At 34.5% G+C, this 13009-nt stretch overlaps 1 pseudogene; it reads left to right on the top strand.

The window, feature by feature from the left end:
- The first annotated feature begins 11506 nt into the window (after window positions 1-11506).
- Window positions 11507-12398, top strand: LOC112624324 (annotated as a pseudogene).
- Window positions 12399-13009: the final 611 nt, after the last annotated feature.

A 13009-nucleotide genomic window follows, 5' to 3' on the forward strand; every position in this document is an offset into this window, starting at 1 on the left:
CATTCTACTTAAACACAAGAACATTAAGAAGTCCACTGACAGTATCAGTGCTGTTTTGCACATACTCAGAATAATTTGGCTTCATTTTGAATGGGATTGTATTGTTTTAACTGCTGCTAAGGAAACTATTACATAGTTATATTATATAGAAAGTCTCTCTTCCTTTGGATATTTTAAGATGAGTAGTATTGCTTGGCTTTTATAATGCATGCAGCTTTATTTTCACATTTTTCCTAAAATTTATAGCCAAATGTTTACTGTTTTAGAGCTTAAGATCAGTGGAAATTATGTGGAATTAGAAATACAGCAACTCTTAACCTTCTTCCTACTGTAAAATTGAACTATTTTGTAACGTCTTTGGTTTCATGAGCCAATTCTATTTTTTCTAGATATTTAAAAATATTCATCTGGTTGATTTTATTATAATATTTTAAATTATGTTAATAGTCATTTGGGAACAGGTGGTGTTTGATTAGATGGATAAGTCAATTTCTGAGATTTTGGTGCACATATCACGTGAGCAGTGTACCCTGCACTCAATGTGTAGTCTTGTATCCCTTACTCCCTCCCAACCTCCCCTCTGAATCCTCAGAGCTCATTATATTTTTCTTATGCCTTTGCATCCTCATAGCTTAGCTCCCACTTATAAGTGAGAATTTATGATGTTCAGTTTTCTATTCCTGAATTACCTCACTTAGAATAATGCTCTCCCACTCCATACAAGTTGCTGTTAATGCCATTATTTTGTTTCTTTTTATGGTTTAGTGGTATTCCATGGTGTATAAATATAGTATGTATATGTGCGTGTATGTACATAGGTATATGTGTGTGTGTGTTTGTGTGTGTATTTATGTATACCACATTTTCTTTATCCACCTGTTGGTTGGTTGATGGGCATTTAGGTTGGTTCTATATTTTTTAAATTGCTAATAGTGCTGTTGTAAACATGTATGTTCATGGATCTTTTTCATATAAAACTTCTTTGTATCTACTATGTATCTGGGAAGATACACAGTAGTGGGATTGCTGGATCAAATGGTACTTCTACTTTTAGTTCTTCATATGGTTTTTCATAGTATTTGTATTAGTTTGCATTCCCACAGCAGCATAAAAGTGTCCCCCTTTAACCACATCCATGCCAACATTGTATTATTTTTGGATTTTAAAATTATGGCCATTCTTGCAGGAGTATAGTGGTTTTGCATTATGCTTTTGATTTGCATTTTAATGATAATTAGTGAAGTCGAGTATATTTTCATATGTGTTGGCCAATTATACATCTTCTTTTAAGAATTATCTATTTACCCTTACCTTAACCTACTTTTTGAAGGGGTTTGTTTCTCTCTTGTGGATTTTTTTTAGTTCTTTGTAAATTCTGGACATCAGTCCTTTGTCAGATGCATAGTTCATCAATATTTTTGATTACTCTGTGAGTTGTCTATTTACACAGCTGATTATTTCTTTTGCTGGCATAAGCTTTTTAAGTTTAAATAAATCACAACTATTTATCTTTGTTTTAGTTTCATTTGCTTTTGGATTTTTCATCACAAGGTTTTTGCCTAACCCAATGTCTAGAAGAGTTTTTGAAATGTTACCTTCTATAATTTTTTATTGTTTCAGGTCTTAGATTTCATTATTTGATCCATCTTGAGTTGATTGTTTATATGGTGAGAGAAGATGCAGTTTCATTCTCCTACATGTGGAGTGCCAATTATTCTAGCCCCATTTGTTGAATAAGGTGTCATTTCCCCACTTTATATTATTGTTTACTTTGTCAAACATCAGTTGGCTGTCAGTATTTGTCTTTAATGCTGGATTCTCTATTCTGTTTCATTGGTCTCCATGCCTGTTTTTATACCGATGCCATGTTGTTTTGGTAACTTGGAATATGCCTTGCAATATATTGGGTAATGTTGAGAGGAGGTGCCAGCTGGGCTTCCTGGGTCAAGCAGGGACCCAGAAAGCTGTGAAACTCACTCATTTACTACATGAGGACTTACTTCGATCCTGGATGAATAATATTGAAGATATATACTTAAAATATTCCTAACTACAGGATTTGTGCATGTGTTTCCTTCCCCAAGAAAGCTATAAACAATGAAAATTTTGCTGTAAGTTTCCCTGTGTCCTCTCTCCCTTCCCCCTTCCCCAAAACTAAAGTGAAAGAAATGTTAACTGCCTGTTTTTCTGTAACCAGTGGACCTTATCTACACTCCTAATTCCAATTCCTTGTAAACATTCTTTGTAAAGTCCTGTAAGATCCTGTCTCCTTTGCCATGCCATTGCAAGGTCATAAAGTAGATAAAACCTAAGTTTCAATTCCGGTTTTCCTCAAGTTCTAAGACTAAGACATGTTACAAATGGTTAATTGCCTTTGTTTCTGGCTCTGGTAACATCTTCTTGCTGCACATATTTCCCCCCTTAAAGAGTTTAAAAGGCAATCATGTAATCCAGCTCTGGTTACCCATTCATGAGCCCTTCCACACTGTGGAAGCTTTGTACTCTTGCTCTGTTCAATAAAACCTACTGTTCACTCTCAGTCCAGGTCTCTTTCACTTGCCGTGGTCAGCCACAACACCAGTTTTTGGCGTGGCTGGCAAGAACTTTAGGCATTACAATGTGATGCCCCCAGATTTGTTCTTTTTTCTTAGTCTTGCTTTGGCTATGCTGGGTTCAAAGCTGAGAATCAAATAACAACTCATCCATTTTCACAATAGCTGTAAAAAAAAAGAAAAAACACTTTTTTCTCACCTTTAATCTACCTTTAACCCTCCTTTAATCTACACATGAGGGAAGTACTTTATGATCAAACTAGTCCAGATTGACAGAAATCTACTTGTCTTTGTCACTTAAATGTCTTACCATTAACCAATTCTCACAAAAAAATATTCTCCAGCTTAAGGTGTGATTAAAAACAGATATATATATGTATATTTATAATTTTATACACATAGATAAATCATGTAATCTATAGACACATACACACTAAAACATTGATGAGATAGAGAAATTATAGAAAATTTCATTAATATATCTCACCAAGAAGGTGAAAGATCTCTACAAAGAAAACTACAAAACATTGCAAAAAAAAGTCATAGATGACATAAACAAACGGTAATACAGCCCATGCTCATGGATGGGTAGAATCAATTTTGTGAAAATGAGCATTTGCCAAAAGAAATCTATAAATCTAATTCAATTCTCATTAAAATACCATCATCATTCTTAATAAAACGAGAAAAAACAATCCTAAATTTCATATGGGTTTATTATCATTTTTGACCTTTAATAACAATCGTTAAGTCCTTAATTTTAGATTATGATCATATAGAAATTGCACTCTAAAGGGACTTAGTGAATTTTCTATCTTGCTAAACATGCATGTACATATACATGCCCATTTCTTTTTAAACAAGACACATCATCAATTAACTAGCTAACAGATATGTTGTGAAATTCAATGTGTATTTTGAAGACAGCTTGAAATACTTATTATTATTCTACATAACTATACTTTAAATAATCGTATCTTTTTTCTTATTTTCCACAGTCTTTTGATTCATCTCTCCTATGAATATAATATGGAAATATAAACTTTTTAGCATGTCAAAAAATATATACAAAGAATTAAAAAGTTTATAAATTTTGTGGAAAATAGCTAAATCAAGTCATAACCCTCCTTTAATCTACACATCAGGGAAGCACTTTATGATCAAACTAGCCCAGATTGACAGAAATCTACTTGTCTTTGTCACTTAAATGTCTTACCATTAACTAATTCTCACAAAAAAATATTCTCCAGGGTAAGGTGTGATTAAAAACAGATATATATGCATATTTATAATTTTATACACATAGATAAATCATGTAATCTCTAGACACGTACACACTAAAACATTAATGAGATAGAGAAACTATACAAAATTTCATACAAATCATCCAGGAATTAATACAGATATAAAGACAAACAGAACTTATATAATGCCAAAGATTAATAATGTTGTTTTATCATGATTATAAACCTGAATTATTTCACATAAAACCTATCTTATAACACACATAACAAAAGATTGGTATCCATTGTTCAGTGAGAACTACAAATCACCAACCAAAAGAGACTAACAATCTAATAAAAAATTGATGAAAATATGAAGAAGTAATTCAAAATAAAAATGGCCAATAAGATATAAAAGACTAAAAATTTACTCATGCTCATAAAAATAGAACTAATGCCAACAAATTAATGCCATAGAGAAGATTTGCACCCCATAAAAACCTGAGAAATCTATTTTTGAGGGAGTATAATTTGAGCCAACACTCTTAAATAAAATATAAATATGCCATTTGAAACTGAAGTTTTACATCTAGAAATTTATCATGTAGAAATCCTTGCATACAAGCACATGAATGAGCCAAATTTCTCCAGCACTTAAATGGCTTTCAGTCAATGAACACATGTACCTCCAACAAATGTTTGAATGTAGCCACTGCAGAGAACAGGCTGATTATCACATTACTAAACAGAAAAAGAAGTTTCCAGAAAAACAAAAAAGTAGTTTTTGCAATGAAATAAAATATACATAAGCTAGTATGAAGAAGAAAGAATCTCAAAAAATACATGTAATTCCAAGGATGATAATTTAAATTTCTATTCTATACAATTCTGCAATGTTTAACTTTCCACAAAGTTTTCATGTATTAATTATGAGATTTAAAATTTAGTGAAATAAACACATCAATTCAGGACAGGAAGTTCCAAAATGTAACATCATGTTATTAATTCACTAGTGTCATTCAAAAACTTGATAATGTTTCTCATATATCATCTATTTTAACCACTTGTAGCTTGTTTTTAGGACGTTTGTTCTATTTTAAAAAATATGTATGAATAACTATGATACAATGTTTAAAAATTGCAATAATTGTAGAAATCTAAATTCATGTAATTTTAATATTTTTTCCACAATTATTTTTAATATTTTATGAATCATACAATAGTTTAACAACTTCTGCTGCCGGGCCGGGCGCGGTGGCTCAAGCCTGTGGTCCCAGCACTTTGGGAGGCCGAGACGGGCGGATCACGAGGTCAGGAGATCGAGACCATCCTGGCTAACACGGTGAAACTCCATCTCTATTAAGAAATACAAAAAACTAGCCGGCCGAGGTGGCGGGCGCCTGTAGTCCCAGCTACTTGGGAGGCTGAGGCCGGAGAATGGCGTGAACCCGGGAGGCGGAGCTTGCAGTGAGCTGAGATCCGGCCACTGCACTCCAGCCTGGGCGACAGAGCGAGACTCCGTCTCAAAAAAAAAAACTAGCCGGGCGAGGTGGCCACTGCACTCCAGCCTGGGTGACAGAGAGAGACTCCGTCTCTAAATAAATAAATAAATAAATAAATAAATAAATAAATAAATAACTTCTGCTGCCTTCTTCAAAAGGTTTTATTTGTTGTTATTTTGAGACATGACTATAAATACATTGACAATTTTCCTATCAAGTAATATCCCTTCCCTTTGAAGTCTGGCAAACTTTGTAGCTGTCTCAACACAAAGAATGTAATGGAAATAATGCAGCTAAACTTTCAAAGCTCTGGTGGAAACACAGCACGTTCTCTTTCTGTTTCTCTTTCTCTCTTTCAGTTTCTTCCTTTCTTGTCTTTTTTTCTCTCACTATTACACAACAACTCAATCTTTAGTCCCCATAACAAATGACAATTTTGTAGAGACATAAATATATGCCTAAGAAATCCTGGTAGCCCACTAGCACTCTGAGCTTTTCAACACGAATAACTAAGTATGTTAGGTGAATGATCTTCAGATAATTAAAGACCCAGGCACCATAGGAAATAAGAAACTCTGTGGAAGGAACACACAACTGAGCCCACCTAATACCTACACTTTGAAAATATCTGCACCCAGAGTAAGAGAGTCAACATAACATGGTAGTTGAGAGCTGGCACTCTGGATCAAGATGGCCTTTATTCAAGTCTTAGAAATCACTATATAATGACGTGGGGTTCGACAAGTTATGGGGACTTTATTTGCCTCAGCTTCCTCACCAATGAAATGGAAATGGTTGTCATTGCATTATCAATATCATGGGATTGCTGAAAGAATGAAGTCATTAATATTGCAAAGCACTAACAATTGTGTGTACAGCAAAATAAAATTGGCACTATTATAATTAAATTTAAAAATTTCAACGGTAATAATTTTAGTGTTCATATAATTGCATAATATATTAGTTTCAAAACATACTATGTTTCTAATGTAAATTATAAAAATGACAGCATTTACTATTTCAAGCATATGGGAATTAAATTCGTAGCATAAACCAAGGGCTGACAAACTATGGCTTCTTGGTCAAATCTGGTCAGCCACTTGTTTATTTAAAGAATAATTTATATAGGAATTTCACACCACAAAATTATACACTTAAACCATTTAGTGTGTATGATTCATTGGCATTTAACACATTTGCCACTACCACTACTATCTAGATCCAAAGTAATTTTTTTCACTTCAAAAGGAAGATTTGTACCCATTAGATAGTCATGTCACATTCTCCCATTCTCCATGCCTTGCAATCTGGCATTATGTGTTGGCATCATGCTATAACCCATTGGGTAATACTTTTTAAAAATGCAAATAGGTATATAACTTCAACAAAGTGTTTTATTTTTTCTTATTTCTAACATGTCCTATTTGTTTCTAAATAGCAATTCTATGATGCATAAAATTAAACTTTTATTTCTAATTTCTCTGTTATTAAATATATTCAGAGGTGTTGTGATATATATTGTTATGAGTTCTTTCCAATTTTATATTGAAGTATCTTTCTTGAGAATGGCTGTAAACCAGGATCCTGGAAAGCTCTGATGGAGGTGGGGAAGTGAGTTTCAGATATATGAGTCAGGTAAAATATATTAAAATGAGAAAGGAAGAACAAAATGCATAAAATAGAAGAAATTTATCACTCACAGTTCCTAAATGATATTAGGGATGATGATAAGAAACTGACAGAAAGTCCAGAAGTGGCAGAGAACTCAACCAGCTCTGGAAGTGGAAGGGGAAACCCCTGAGGGAGGACTTTTATTAAGGACCATGAGTATTATTTCCTAGGCTTCTCTGCAGGAGTAGAGGAATGGCTGGATTAAGGGAACACACAAGAAGGGGAAAATTATTATATGACTCTGGTATTGATCATTAGGTTATATCATGGTCATTACATCTGTGATATGTTGCATTTCTGGGTCATCAGGATGAGAAACAAGTAGACTCTATCTCAAACAACTACACGAGGAAGGGAAGTTTTAACAAAGCCAGAAGTGACAAGCTATGTCTAGATCTTAAACAACTCATATTAAGCCTAAAAATGAATGGTAAGGCAGAGCAAACTTATGATATGAAGATAGATATTTTAGAATAAAACTTGTCCTGGCCAATTCCAGATTGGTAGCATAAAATGAATCAGCTCTGAAATGTAACAAAAATAAATAGTGAAAATTGTTTTTAGAGACAACTATTTAATCACGTTAGGAGAAGTTGACTGCAGTGGCATGCACCTATAGTCCCAGCTACTCAGGAGGCTGAGGAGGCAGGATTACTTGAGCCCAGGAGTTCAAGGCCAGCCTGGGCAACTTTGTGAAACCACATCGCCTCACCATTTTCCAGTTTAGGAAAAAAATAGTGCAGCTCACAGCCAGCATTTATTTAATTTTACATAAATACACTCCTTGAGGATGAAGCAAATCTGACTCTTTTTCAGTGTGAACATCATTATAAAAACTCTTCTTGGAGTTATTTCTAAAGAGAGCTAACATCAGAATAGTCTGAATCATCTACTTTAGAAAAATTGAATTCATCAAATTAATCTTCAGCCAACAACTGCTCGAGAACAATATTAATATCATCCTACATTTTCTAGAATTTGACATTTTCAGCAATCGAAAATGTCTACATTTTGTAAATGGAAATAGCACTACTACCAACAGAATGCTAAAAATCGAATTCTTTTTTGTTTGTTTCCAAAGTTGGAATGCTAAAGGAATGAAAAAATGATAATAAAAGCTAGATATTTTGTGACAAAATTATCTCAAGGTAAATGCTGCATCTGCAAGTACTGCCAGTGAGTATTCTCTGGGCAAACAGAGAAAGGTTTAAAAAATAAAATTAATTAACAAATTTAATAATATACTAGGAATTGTTCTCAAAACATGCAGCAAACACATAAACATTTATTAAGGAACACACTAAGGGTTGTTTAAAATAGCAAGAGCTTGCGGCATTAAACAATGTCTTGTTTTCTAGCCTACCCTCCCTCAGTGCAACAGAAATTTTACTGCAAGCTGGTGGAGACGAGAACATTGGACTGCCCCTCTGTGAAACTTCTGCAAGAGGGCTATATTATCTTTTTGGGAGGGAATAAGCTTCCTAAATTTTTCACACAGAGACACCTCAACTATGTGTTACAGAGGCTACATTTCTGGCAAGAGAGGTGAAAAAAGTTTCACTTCTTTCATGTAGCCACTGTCAAAGCACAGAAGTTTTACTCAGGCACAGCATACTAAGACCTCTGAGTACCAAATAGTCATTATCATAGTTCATTTATAGGATGGAGATTCCAGGAGAGAAGAAGCAAATCAAGACTATAGGCTAGCACCTTACTCTTAGTGGCACAAACAGAAGTGTGCCACTGCCCGTGCCCCTAGCTCTGGAGCAAAGGTTGATGATACCTTTCTCCCAAGGAAAGAGACCATTAAACAAAGAGTTCTAAAGCTTTCATGACAGCAATTCACTTTATATGAAAAAATGTGTAGGAAATTCAAGCCTAAGCATGTGGTCAAAATACGAAGAGTTTTTTGGTAACAGCTAAAGTAGGTGGTAATTTCATGAGTGATGCCAACGAGACCATAAGAAAGTTAACTAATCAGGAAAAAAAGACAGAAAAGAACAGTGTTTCCTGTGTTCATATCACCCTGAAATGCCTCAGAATCTATCACTGCAAAAGTGCCTAAATGTTATTGGTTCAGACTATGAAGTAATTTATGCCCAAAGGGCAATATCAAAAGAAAAAGATCAATCAGCCAATAATTTGTAAAGTTTAAGAGGTAGACTGAGCATGTAAAACAAACAAACAAACAAACAAACAAACAAACAAACCAGAAAGGAGTCAAAGAGTGTTCCTATTAAAATCACTGTTATTCCAGGGTTTGTGAAAACACCCAAGGGTGCACTTTCTGAGTAGAAACACCAAGGAAATAACACTGCAAGGGAAAAAGACTTCATTAAAATAATCCATCTCCTCACCAAACAAATTAACAATTAGAATTAAAAGAAGATGGGGGTATAATTTCCAGAGTAACTATAACATATTATCTAAAATATTGAGGGTTTAACAAATTTTAACACATATATAAAGAAATAGGAAAGTGGGACTGCTATATGGGGAAAATAGGCAATAAAACATGCCTGTGAAAGGGATGAGTTAGGTTGCGCACAGTGGCTCACACCTGTGATCCCAGCACTTGGGGAGGTCGAGTTGGGAGGATTGCCTGAAGTCAGGAGTTCAAGACCAGCCTGGCCAACATGGTGAAACCCCAACTACTAAAAACACAAAATTATCCGGACCTGGTGGTGCATGCCTATAATCCCAGCTGCTTGGTAAGATGAGACAGAAGAATTGATTGAACCCGGGATGTGGGAATTGCAGTGAGTCAAGATCGTGCCACTGCACTCCAGCCTGGGCAATTGAGTGAGGCTCTGTTTGGAAAAAAAAAAAAAAAGGATGAGTTGTAGATTTAACAGGCAAAACTTTAAATTAGACATTGTAAATATACTCAAAGACCTAAAGGAAATCACATATAAACCTGAAAATTAAGGTACAAAGATAGTGTCACATTCAATCGAGAATATGTAGAAAAACATAGAAGTTATATTTTTTCAAAGAACCAAGTGAACATAGTGCTATGAAAATATAACAGAAATAGAGAATGCACAAGCAGGATTCTGCTTCATATCTGAGGAAGAAAAATAAGAGCCAAAAAATGCTGAAGAGGGATCGACAGAGATTATATAATCCAAAGAAGAGAGAAACAAAGAATGAGCAGAAATAAACAGAGCCTTATAGACTCTTGGGACACACTTAAGCACAGCAACATAGGCAAAACACGAGTATCACATGAAGAAGAGAAAGATTCAGTGGAAAATATTCAAAAATAATGCCCCAAATATCCTATAAACTATTTTTAAAACACTAATTTACACATTTCAGAGGTTCTGTAAATTCTTAGGTTAGGGTAAACACAAAAAGATCCAAACAGAAACACAATAATAATAGATTGAAAACTAAAGGAAGAAAATTATAAAGCACAAAGACTAAAACAAGTAACCACATATAAGGGAACTCAGATAACGTTAATAGCTGACTGCTCATCAGAAACAATGCTGCCCCTAAGGCAATGGTTTGTCACATTCAAAGTACTGAAAGAAGAAACTTCCAACCAGAAATTCTTCATACTACAAAATCAAAATCATCTTCAAAAAATGATGAAATAAAGACATTTCTAAACAAACAAAAACAGAAAGTTATTGCTAACTAATCTGCCTCACAATAAATTCTAAAGAAAATTTTCCAAGCTAAAAGTAAATAAACACAGAAAGCAGTGTGAATCCACATAATAAAAAACACACCTGAATAAATAATTATGTAATTTTAACAGATAATATAAATTCATATTTATTTAACTTTCTTAACAAATTTAAGAAGCAATTATATAAAGCATACATATATATAGTTGTAATGCTGAACATTTAACTTATACATATGTAATATATTTGTCAATAACAGCACTAAGGAGGTATGTGGATGCAAAACTCTATTGCAGCAAGGAATGACACCAAGAGGAGAGGGAGATCGGGAAGGAAGGCAGGCAAGGGAGGAGGAATGTGGGTCGGTGAAGGTGCCTCCACAGGGACTTGCCGCCATTAACCCTGCTGCCTCCAGCACAGCCTCGGTGTCTCGGAGCTGATGCAGCCAGGGCACACCCAGGAATTGAGAAAATATGAGGGTGGCCCTTCTCAACCATGCCCCTGGTGAAAATCAAACACCAATTCTCTGAGACATCTAAGGTAAGGTATCAACTGTGTGAGGTACTACATAAATCCTAAAAGAATGCAATAAAGTGGCAATGTCTCAGGAACCTGCCCCACCTCTACCTAGAGATATAACTTCTTGTCCCATAGTAGAAAGCTAGTGTTATACACAGGTCAAAGTAGTAAAGTGTTCAACACGTAGACCATTAATAACTTCAGTTTTTGTCAAGAGGAAATGGGTGAGGTGTTAAAAAGTTCAACATTTTCACTTGGCCCAAATGACAAAATGAAATGGTGCCTGAGGGTAAACCCAAAGGGATTAGATAACAAAAGTAAAGATTTCTTGTCCTTATATTTGCATTTAGTCAGCTTTCCAAAAAGTGAAGTGTGAGCAAAATTCAAATTTTCCCTTCTGAATGCCAAAAGGGAAGAAATAAAAGCAATGAAAAGCCAAAGAACATATCAATTCGTGCAAGGGAAGGACTGAGATTTTAAAAAATTCATTAGAGGGAACCTTTAGCTTGACGAAGCTAATAGTCTTTTACCAGATGACAAGCTTAGATTATTTTGCAAGATGAGTGTGGTCCAAGATTCAGTAAACATATCAGAACATACTAATACAATTACTTTGAAGGTGGCTGAGTGTAGACTAGAAGATGTAGGTAATCTCTGGGAAAACACGAGATTTACAGACTGCAGTTTTGTTGTGAGAGGAGAAGAATGTAAAGCTTTTAAATCTGCTTGTACCTCAATCCCTAGTTTTTAATGCCATGTTTGAACATGAAATGGAAGAAAGCATAAAGAATTGAGTGGAAATAAATGATTTAGACGCTGATATTTTTAAAGAAATGATGAGATGCATTAACACAGGGAAAGGACTAAACCTTGACAAAATGGCTGAAAACTTGTTGGCAGCTGCAGACAAACATGCATTGGGAACAGCTGAAGGTCATGTGTGAGGAAGCTTTGTCTAGTAATCTCTCAATAGAAAATATTGCTGATACCCTTGTCCTTGCAGATTTGCGCTTTGCAGAACAATTGAAAGCACAAGCCATAGACATTATTAATAGGTGCATTGTACTTCGACAACTTGGGTGTAAACATAAGAAAAACTGGAACAGCAACCAAGCAACCGATGTAATGGAAACGTCAAGGTGGAAGCCCATGATTCAGTCTCACCCTTACTTAGTAGCAGAAGCCTTCTGAGCACTAGCATCTGCGCAGTGTCCACAGTTTGGCATTCCACACAAATGGCTAAAACAGTCAGAAATCTTCCATGAACAACTGAAAAATGGAATTGACTTTTAGTCATTCAAGTCCAGAAGGATTCTAAAAATAAACCATAAACCATAAGGAAGAGTTGTTTCTGTTATTTGGTCTACAGAACAGAAGCTAAAAAAGCATATTGCTTGCATTTCAGGTGGATAATTAATGGTTTATTCTTCAGCTTTAAGTTAGACTGATTAATTCACTTCAAGGCCTTAAATTATTTTCAATGACTTATCTTGTTTGTATAATGCTTTAATTTTATTTATTATTACTTGTCATTTTGACCAATGCTATGCAGAATTGCATAAACTAGCTTTATAATGCAGTACTATTGATAACTGAAGATACTGAGTTTCAAAAGGATCTTTTATTTTGAAAAAGAAAAGTGAATTTTATAGGGTTTGTCCTATGCTGTCTCAAGGTTTAATATTAAATTCTCTTTAAAAGCACTTGTATTGGAGTTTACCAGTAACGTCTTCAATCTAAGTTCTGTAATTATAAGAGAACACATTTACCTTGAAAATAAGTTACAGCAATACACTGCTTCAATTCTAATTTATTTTTCATTTCAGGGGGCAAATAAAAATGAGTCGGCCCAGATTTTTAGTGAAATATGTGATGTTTGTCTTGTATGTTTTAACTGTCCCACA

Source organism: Theropithecus gelada, chromosome 5 (genome assembly GCF_003255815.1).
Source record: "Theropithecus gelada isolate Dixy chromosome 5, Tgel_1.0, whole genome shotgun sequence".
In the NCBI taxonomy this organism is placed as follows: domain Eukaryota; kingdom Metazoa; phylum Chordata; class Mammalia; order Primates; family Cercopithecidae; genus Theropithecus; species Theropithecus gelada.